The 10,336-nt window shown below is 42.6% G+C and overlaps 1 long non-coding RNA gene across 1 annotated transcript; it reads right to left on the bottom strand.

The window, feature by feature from the left end:
• Positions 1-1,612: 1,612 nt before the first annotated feature.
• On the bottom strand, positions 1,613-7,362 carry LOC132534653 (uncharacterized). Its single transcript, XR_009546391.1, has 3 exons — positions 7,045-7,362; positions 5,615-5,922; positions 1,613-3,318 (listed from the first exon to the last, which is right to left on the bottom strand). It is a non-coding gene; the product is annotated as an uncharacterized LOC132534653 (long non-coding RNA).
• Between the last annotated feature and the right edge of the window lie 2,974 nt (positions 7,363-10,336).

Here is a 10,336-nt window from a genome sequence, read left to right as displayed (position 1 = left end):
CAGGAGTGTCTGTGTGTGGACATTGACGATGAGAAGAAAAGCCATTAGCCACCAGAAGAGAGATCCTTGAAGTCATGGTCATACTCTGAAGCTAACAGATATTCCACTCTCTGGCAGGGATTTTTTTTCAGGTTTTTTTTTTTTTGTATTAAAAATTAGAAATAGAGAGTAGGGCGGGGTAGCACAACGGGTTAAGCACACGTGGCCCAAAGCGCAAGGGCTCAGCTTAAGGATCCTGGTTTGAGCCCCCCCCCCCCCCTGCTCCCCACCTGCCAGGGAGTCACTTCACAGGCAGCGATGCAGGTCTGCAGGTGTCTATCTTTCACTCCCCCTCTCTGACTTCCCCTCCTCTCTCTATTTCTCTCTGTCCTTCCAACAACAACAACATCAACAACAACAATAGTAACTACAACAATAACATAACAAGGGCAACAAAAGGGAATAAATAATTTTTTAAAAAATTAGAAATAAATGTTGTGCACTAGAAAGCTTACACAGAGATCTTCTTGTCTTTAAATTCAAAGATTCCTTAAAGAACCAGAAAACAACATTTTTAAGTCTTGGAAAATCATGTCCCCAAGACTCTAGTCTTCTAACAACAAAAGGCACTTGAGTATAATTTTAAATTGTTTAAACTGGAGAATCATATGGTGTCTGGGCTTTCACTTTTTTTCCCCTACGGAAGCAAAAATAAAATAAAACATCCATCCTATTTTAGAAGTACCTGCAATTTAATTTTAAATACATTGAAGGAAGCACTATTCTCTTTAAATTGTTGTGATAAGGGGCTCTCAAAACAACCATGAGCTAGTGCCAGAAAAAGATGAAGTTAATATTAATATCTCATGCTGATTATGCTATGATACTTTTAAGTGCACAAAAGGACAAGAGACTCTTAGACAAAGGAAAAGTCAGCTGTCTCAAACAGGTCAAGCAAATCAAATGTGAGCAGTGGTTAACTGTTCTCAAACAATCACATTAAGCCAAAGATTAAATAATGGTCCAAAACAAGTAATAATAAAAAGAGAAACAGAATGGGAAAGAGAGAGTCAGAGACAAGGGAGAGAAGTGAAGGCAGGGAAAAGGGGAGACCAGAAAAGAGATATGAAAAAAGAGAAAGGAAAAGAAAACCAGTCCTTCCTGCCACTGCTCACATCCTCAAATGCTTCAGGGGTAATAACTAAGGACTTTAAGATACACATGCTGATATTTAAACAAACAACAGCAGAGCAAGCATTCTGAGTCTCTGAGATGATGTTTGAGGGAACTCACCACTCCCCAGTTTGAGCAGCTTCCTGAGAAACACAGGGTTGGGCCACTGCCAGAGAGCTGTCCCCTCTCCACAGGCAGGTCCCACTTCTTTTTTTTTTTTTGAGTTTAGTCCCTGGTATTTCATGTTCCAGAGTGATGCTCTGGTTCTTCTTCTTCTTTTTTTTAAATAATTTATTTCTTTATTGGGGAATTAATGTTTTACATTCAACAGTAAATACAATAGTTTGTACATGCATAACATTCCCCAGATTCCCATTTAACAATACAACCCCCACTATGTCATTCATCATCTTTCATGGACCTGTATTCTCCCCACCCACCCACCCACCCACCCCAGAGTCTTTTACTTTGGTGTAATACTCTAATTCCATTTCAGGTTCGACTTGTGTTTTCTTTTCTAATCTTGTTTTTCAACTTCGGCCTGAGAGTGAGATCATCCCATAGGTCCCACTTCTGCTGCAGACACTTGGGATGAGTGAACTGCGATTACCCGAGTTCCATTATTATTATTTCTTTATTGAGGGATTAATGGTTTACAGTTGACAGTAAAACACAATAGTTTGCACATGTGTAACATTTCCCAGTTTTCCACATAACAATTCCACCCCCTCAAGGTCCTCTTTGCCACCATGATCCAGGACCTGAAACCCCCCCCCCCCCACCTACCCCTGAGTCTTTTGCTTTGGTGCAATACACCAACTCCAGCCCAAATTCTGCTTTGTGTTTTCCCTTCAGATCTTGTTTTTCAACTTCTATGAGTGGGATCGTCCCATTTTCATTCTTCTCTTTCTGACTGATGTTACTTAACATGATTCCTTCAAGCACCATCTAAGATGGGGTGAAGAAGGTGAATTCACCATTTTTAAAAGCTGAGTAGTATTACATTGTGCATAGAGACCACAGCTTGCTCAGCCACTCATCTGTTGTTGGACACCTGGGCTGCTTTCAGATTTGGGCTATTACATATTGTGCTGCTATGAACATGAGTATACATAAATCTTTTTGGATGGGTGTGTTTGTTGCTTAGGATATATCCCCAGTAGAGAAATTGCAGGGTCATAGGGTAGGTCCACTTCTAGCCTTGTGAGAGTTCTCTAGACTGCTCTCCACAGAGGTTGGACCAATTGACATTGCTACCAGCAGTGCAGGAGGGTCCTTTTGTCCCCACAACCTCTCCAGCATTTGCTGCTGCTACCTTTTCTGATGTGTGACTTTCTCACAAGAGTGAAGTGGTAGCTCACTGTTGTCTTTATTTGCATTTCTCTGACAATCAATGACGTGGAGCATTTTCTCATACGTCTGTTGGCCTTTTGGATCTCTTCTGTGGTGAATATTCTGTCCATGTCTTCTCCCCATTTCTGGATGGGGTCATTTGTTTTCTTGTTGCTGAGTTTGGTGAACGTCTTATATATTTTGGGTATTAGCCTCTTGTCTGATGTCTGGCATGCAATGATCTTCTCCTACTCTGTGTTTGGGTGGTGCTTTCTTTTGCTATGCAGAAGCTTTTTAATTTCATGTAGCCCTACTGGTTTATTTTTGTTGTAGTCTTTTTCATAATTGGATTTGTATCATTGAAGATTCCTTTAAAATTTATGCAGAAGAGAATTCTGCCAATATTTTCCTCTAAGTATCTGACAGTTTCTGGTGTAACATCCAAGTCCTTAATCCACTTGGAATTTACTTTTGTGTTTGGTGAAATATAGTGGTTCAGCTTCATTCTTCTACATGTTTCAACCCATTTTTTTTTTCCAACACCATTTGTTGAAAAGACTCTGCTTTACCCATCTAATAGTCTGGGCACCTTTGTCAAAGATTATATGTCCATAGGTGTGGGGGCTTACTTCTGGGCTCTCAATTCCATTCCACTGGTCATCGTGTCTATTCATGTTCCAGTAACAAGCAGTTTTGATCACAATAGCCCTACAATACAATTTGAGATCTGGGAGTGTGATGCCTCCAGCTCTATTCTTTCTTCTCAAGATAGTATTGGCAATTCTAGGTCTTATCTGGTTCCAGATAAACATGTGTAGCTTTTGTTCTATTCTCCTAAAAAAAAAAGAAGAAGAAATTGGGATCTTTATGGGGAGAGTTCTGCTTTTATAAACTGATTTCAGCCTGTTTTTCCTTTAGATATTTGAATGCCTTTGCTGAAACTTTGCTCCCTGCACCTGGAATGTGGTCACTGAAATTATATTGAATTAGATTTCATTTCCATTGAAGGATTTTGCCTCTGGAGAAAATAAGTTCATCCCCAAACTTATATGTAATATCCAGGATGGAGGAGCTGTGGAAAGTCTAGACTCTTATGCCCACCTCACATGGAAATCAGGATCTCAGAGAGAAGGTCCTGGGGGCTGGGGAAAGGAAACTATGTATTGTGTATGTATTGGGATATTATGCCTCTGGATTCTGAAAGCACTCCTCTAGCATGAGGTGTTACATGATTTGAATGACAATTTATCCAACATCTGGGCTCTTCCCTGCAGCCACAAACCCAGAGGAACTGAGGTCAGACCATGTCTTATGTTCCAGGGCACGGAAGTATACCCGCCAAGCACAGGATGGTGTCAAGTACACTTTCTAGGTAAATAAATCACAAATTCATAATCTAATGTGTTTTACTTTGTTCCTATCAAACAGGTACATTTAAATGACTAGGCTTTATCTGTTCTGGGGTTCTTTCATTTTGTTTTGTTTTGTTTTGGGCTATTGGGAAAATATAGCCATTGTGTTTATTGTAGTCAAAGCAGTCACATAAAAGGACAATGTTGCCATCTAGTGGGGAATCAGAGACATTAAAGAAAGAATGTCTCTTGAAATGCCCAGTGGTAAGAAATTAACTCTAACAAGGCAAACCAATGCCAACAGAGAAGACACTACTGTTGAAAGAATTTCCAGAATTTGGGATTTCAAGATACTCTGAACGCTGCTTTCAGTTTCAAGCTCAAGAATCACAAGGAGAGATCAGCTGATATCAAAGCGGTGTTTGATTTGGTTTTCTAAAATAATAATAATGTAAATTTGTTCTTGTTTGTGTATCTGGGTGCGTTCAAAGTGATTTTTAACAGTGGGCATCTCTGAGGCCATCAGTGACTCCACCCATAACAACCTCAACTGACTCACTGTTCTCCTCCACTTTTGCCCACTGCCAACAGCCTTTGACAGGACCATTATTATTCTTTCCAGATATTTCTACACTGACTTCTTAAAAAATTAATTCACTGCTTTACCTTGGATATTTTTTCCCCACTTCCACTGAAGATCATGGTCTAGTGGTATATTTTAGAAATGAAAGTGTTGAAATTATCTAGTCAGTATTTCAGAAAGATGAGAATTAAGGTATAAAATCTATAGATGTTAGATAAAGGGTGAGAAACAGGAAATCACTGACCAGAGACAAGGATGTAAATGAAGCAAGCCTGAAATATTATTTCACGAAAGAAGAGGACAATTTTTTCATGTAATAATTATAATTAATTCTTCTAAAATTCAGCTTTGAAAAGGCAGTATGTTCATAGGGGACTAATGTGATAACTTATAACTGTAAGAAAAGAAAGTGCTATATATTATTTTTCAGTAAGTGCAAAAGAGGGAGTGAGTGAGAAAACATAATTTTTCATTTCACTTTTTGTTCTGAAACAAAACTAAAGAGATTTTTAAGATCCAGGAAACATTTTTTAAAGTAATTTTCCCAATACAGAATAAACAGAAAATTAATTCAAAATGCAAAACACACACACACATCTCATTTTTATCCAGTCATTAGCCCCATTCTGGAGAGGAGGGAATAAGACACAGCAAGGTCACATGACTTTTTCAAAGCTGCAGGAACCTGATTAAGTGCCAGGCAGCCTGAACCCAGAATCCACATTTCTAACCCTGTACAGCAAAACGTTCCCTTACTCCATGCAATTTTTCTCCTTTCCAAAGAACTAAAATTCAACATCACACAAGGGCAATTACATGGGACACGATGCACTTTCCTGGGTTAACTGGAAAGCTGCTATGTGTGTGTGTGTGTGGGGGGGGAGCAGACATCTACATTCTTTCAGGGGCTCCTCAGGAATTCCAGCATGAGACAGACAGATCAGAAGAGAAAACCAGTTGCTTCTGACCAGCTCTCATGCTCAGCAGATGCAGCAGGGGACAACTAATCGAAGTTGCATGTTAGGAAACCCCCACCCCTTTCTTAAATTATTATTTTACGTTACTTTCTTTTTGTTACTCTGGGAATCATGATATTGGCACAAAAAGGAAGGTATATGCCTCTTTGAGCTCCTGAGGTTTGGCCATCAGATACACACAGAGAGATTTATTCTGAAAATGCTAGTTGAATACCTACTATGTGCAAGAACTTTTGCAGCTGCTGCTGGGGATGAGGAGGTAAATGGCAGACGACTTCAGTCAGAAGGCTCACAGCTTCCAAATAAGTGCAAACGCGCAGTGCTGCCCGTGGAGCTTTCAGAACGTGAGTGGTGCCGGTCCCAGGGCCAGTGAGCCCTGCGAGTCTCCATGGGCCGAGCTCGTCTGCATGCCGACCTTGGTGGAGGAGCAGCACTGGGGCACACGGCGGGCGCTTACCCCTCCCAGGAAGCACAGGAGAGCCTGCTTTGAAATTCATCACGGAGCCACACGAAGATGAAGCAGCAGCTTCAAGGATACAAGGAATGGAACTGTGTGATCCAGCTCTTCAGTTCCTTTGCCCCTCTACTCAAAATTCAAACTGACAGGCAAGGGGAAACTTGAACAACAAAGCTGAGCCCTGCACCTGACGCCTTGCTCACGCCCCCCCTCCCCCACCCAATACACACATCTAGGAGCTTTGATGCCGGGTTAAGGTAGACCGAGTAAGAGGTCAACTCTGAGAGGAAAAGGGAGGGTGTGTCCTGGGTTGTCCAAGGCCCAGCCAGTGTTCAATACAGCTTGGAGCCCCTCCTTGCAGCCGCTGGAGTGAAACAGGAAGCTCTGAGACAGTGGCACTAATTCCTTCTTGGGGAAACAATGTCCTCTATTACCCATTCTCTTTCTATATTCTGTAACCTCTATTCTCACTACAGGGCAACTACTGCTTTCTAATATAAAATGCATATAAAAATAACATACTTTCAAGAGATATAGCAGCTGATGAGAAAACAGACGGACTAGCTGGTGGGTTTTATAGGTCTGCTCTTTATGAAAATTCCGAGAAAATTAAGAGGAAAACAGCTAGGGTCACTTACAACCTTACTATAGTGCTGCCTTCCGAGTTTCCTAACACTAACTTGTTTCTGTATTCATACATAATGTGGACCATGCCATCTATTCAGGATTGAGGTGACAGTTTCTTTCTTAAAAAAAAAAAAGACTTTCACAGTGAATGTTTTCTAGTTATTAAGCCTTACTGAAAAGTCTAATTGGGGGCTGGGCAAAGTCCAACGGGGCGGGGCCAGCAGTGCACCTGTTTGAGCATACATGTTACCATGTGCAAGGACACACATTCAAGTCTCCACTCCTGACCTGCAGAGGGAAGCTACACAAGCAGTGAGGCAGGGTCGCAGGTGTCTCTCTTTCTTTCCCTCTCCCCTCTCAATTTCTCTCTGTCCTACTGAATAAAGGGGGGGGGAGGATAAAGTGGCCACCAGGAGCAGTGGATTCATCGTGCAGACACAGAAACCCAGCAATAACCCTGGTGAAAGTAAAAAAGAAAATTATAATTCTTCTCCATATAGAATTTAAAGAAATTTGTTTTTCATGGCCCAGGCAGTGGAACAGTGGGTAGAAAGCTAGACTTACAAGAATGAGGTCCCGGGTTCTGTCCTTGGCACTGCATGTGATGGAGTGATGCTCTGCTTCATGGTCTCTCTTTCTCTTTCCCCACTGATTTGATAAATAAATAAATCTTGTTTAAAAATAAATTTTTGTTTATTCTTGAACAACCATGTCTGTCAACTAAAAAATAATTACAGAGAAGAAATGTCAACTCCATGTCCTGAAGGAGCCGGGGAAAGGGGTGCTTGTAAAGGGAAGTGACTGGAAATCTGCCCTGGAGCCTGCTGGGAAGAGGCAGCTTGAGCCATCAAGCGATTTACCAAGAAGGAGCATCACCCGAGTCCAAGAAATGCCCAGCCAGCCAGCCCCTCTGAGAACAAAGGCACTATTAATATCACAACTCTAGGCCCAGCACCGACTTAACTGGACTCCAGCCCACCCCCCACTCCCAGACTGTCCTGTGTCTCCCCCCCCCCCCAGCTCTCTCTTCCCTGCTATCTCCGCCTCCTTCCAAAACCACTAAGAGTCCATTTATAATGCTGAGAGCTCGCTGGGGCTGGGGACACAGTCACCCACCAGAGACATCTCAGCTGCTCAGACACAGCTGTCGTTTGTGCTGTGCAGTTCTTTTTTTTTTTTTTTCATCTTTATTTAGTTTGTAAGAAAGATCATAACACTTCTCCATCATGTGCGGAGCTGAGAGTGGAACCTGGGGCCACCAGCGTGCAAGTCCTGAACTCTACCTGTACCTCCCCAGGCACTGTATGCTCATCACTTCAGGTACCTGGTCCATTAGAACCTCCTGGAGATGCATGAACTAGGTTTCACTACCTTTACTGCACAGATGGAAAAAAATAAAGGCGGAGGCCAGCAGTGGGGTGCTCAGTTAAGTGCACATGTCACCATGCGCAAGGACCCGGGTTCAAGCCCCCACACCCAACCTGCATGGAAGCCACCTTCATATGTGGTGAAGCAGGTCTGCAGGGATTAATCTTTTCGCCTCCCTCTCTAGCTCCCCTTCCCTCTTAATTTCTCTCTGTGCTTACAAATCAAGAGACAGAAAAGAAAGGCTCTCAGAAATTACACATGAACAAGATTGCACGACTCCAGAGTTACACACTGCCCATGCGACTCATCTTCTGGATGTGGAAACCTGAGGGCCTTGCAAGAGTTCACACATCGTTCAGTTCACCATCACTACTATGTTGTAAGAGTGTTGGATTAAACCCCTAGTGAGGTCCTATATACTCCCCAGAGTTGTAATTCCTTGAGAACAATCCCCATGGTCTTCAACCGATCCAATTCTGCCTGGAACCAGAAGAGAGAACATGTCACTTTTGTGATGGGAACACTTCCTCACAAGTCCAACGGTGTCAGGAAAGTTTGAGTATACGCTTTACTAAGACGCAAAATGACAGGGTGGGAAATTCCCAGGACTGTTTGCCCCACCTTCTGGAGCTCTATTTTTGGGAGAGCTCATAGTTCAGCCTCCCACTGTGGGAAAGTCTTATCACTGCTGGAAAACTCCTACAAAGGCATCTCTTCTCCTCACCTCCTCAGTCTGATCTGGGCTGGAGTCTCACACACGGAACTTGGAAAGCTGCAGAAGGTACGTCTGAGAGCAGCCGCCACTGGGTGTCACTGATCTACCACTCGAATGTCCTTCATCCACATTTCCGGAGCAGCAGAGAACCTGGAAGCCTTTGTGTTGACTGTTTCCGTGTGCTCTAGGGCTGCCGATAAATACAGCAGAGCTTTAAATGGTCACAATGTGTATCTCGTGATGTCAGAGAGCATGATGAGAATTGTGCTGCTGTGCCCGGGTATGATCTATTTATGGTTACAAGTAATAATTCCATTGAAGAGATGGGCACACTGCAAGGGAACGAGCTGACCAGCGAAGGGTGGCAGAGAACCCTGCCTGAACTTTGACTTCTTCGGGACTCTAATGTTTTATTTGCATTTCAGATAATTCTTTAAGGTAAGGGCCATAGGACCCACTCATTTATCTTTGTCTCCATTCCCCCATTTTGTCTCTAAAGAGAAAAAAGAAATAGTCTCAGAACATCCAAGTATGTCGGGATTCCTGTTGTCTCTAGTTCTTAAGACAGTAAGAGGTTCTGTTGATCACAAGTTGAGTCTGAGCTCGGGACATTCACAGGGGGATCATCTCCTTTAAGCCCAGCCAAATTGCCACCAAGACAGTTTGGAAGCTATCGTTATACCCGATGAGAAAACAGAGCAAAACTCTAAGCCAGGGCAGGTTAGCACTGTATGTGAGACCACAAAGGCAGCAGGAAGATTTCTGATTTAAATCCACATTTTGGCCCCATAACTAATCTCACTCTGTTCCACCAGGTTTGTGTCTCTATAGAAAATACTGCATTTTCAACAGACATTAATGTACCAAACCTTTGGCTAATCAAGTAGCAAGTAATCAAATTAATAAACCCAAGACAGCAATTCCCAGGGAATGTCACTTGCCAAGAAAATCAATGACACTCTCTCTAACTGCAAAGATTAAGAGATTACACCTCCCCACCCCCCGCTCCCAGCCACTACCACCCCCCACGCACACACTCCACTGCCACAATTCTTGTGGATAACATCCTGGCCTGGGATTTAGTTGCTTCAAGTTCCTCTTCTCTAACTATACGACTCTTTTTTCTTTTCATTGTGGCTATATTCCTGCTCTCAGCTTTGGCTTCAAATTCCTTTTCCAACTGCAGGGGTACCATCATTTAGGCTAAAGAGCAGTGGCTGGGGCCTTCTGACTTGTGGCCTCCATGAGCTGTTATACTTGCTGGTAGGTTTGTCCTTCTTTGAACCTGAAGTCAGAGCACGAGGAGGGTTTGCTTCCACCTGGTCACTGCTCCAGTTTCTTGCCAGACCTGGTGGTGGTGACTGACTTGCCTCCTGACTCCACATGGCCTGGCATGAGCTCTCAGAACTTGCTAGATGTTTACATCAGTTTTTATAAGTGATACAGGCATTCTGTTCTGATGACTTCCATGAAAATCAGGCTGTGCTCTGTGTACCCAAAGTCCCATTAAGTTCATTCAAAATAATAAAAAGGAGCTAATTCAAAGAGGGTAGTGGGTTCTAAAAGAAAGCAATGTCCCTTTTCATTTCTCATTTAAAGGACATTATTATTATTATTATATTTAGCTCAGAAAATCCTGAAAACTTGTAGATGAAATAAAACCCTTTCTCTCCTCTCCATGCCAACTGCTCTTCTGCCCCTGTCAATATTATTTTCTGAAAATAACATCACAAAACCCCAGAAAAACGACATGAAAACATGTTTCCTCTCATG

The sequence above is a fragment of the Erinaceus europaeus genome, chromosome 19, assembly GCF_950295315.1.
Source record: "Erinaceus europaeus chromosome 19, mEriEur2.1, whole genome shotgun sequence".
NCBI lineage: Eukaryota > Metazoa > Chordata > Mammalia > Eulipotyphla > Erinaceidae > Erinaceus > Erinaceus europaeus.
Note: the sequence above shows the minus strand (reverse complement) of the source record. Positions and strands in the feature narration are given on the sequence as shown.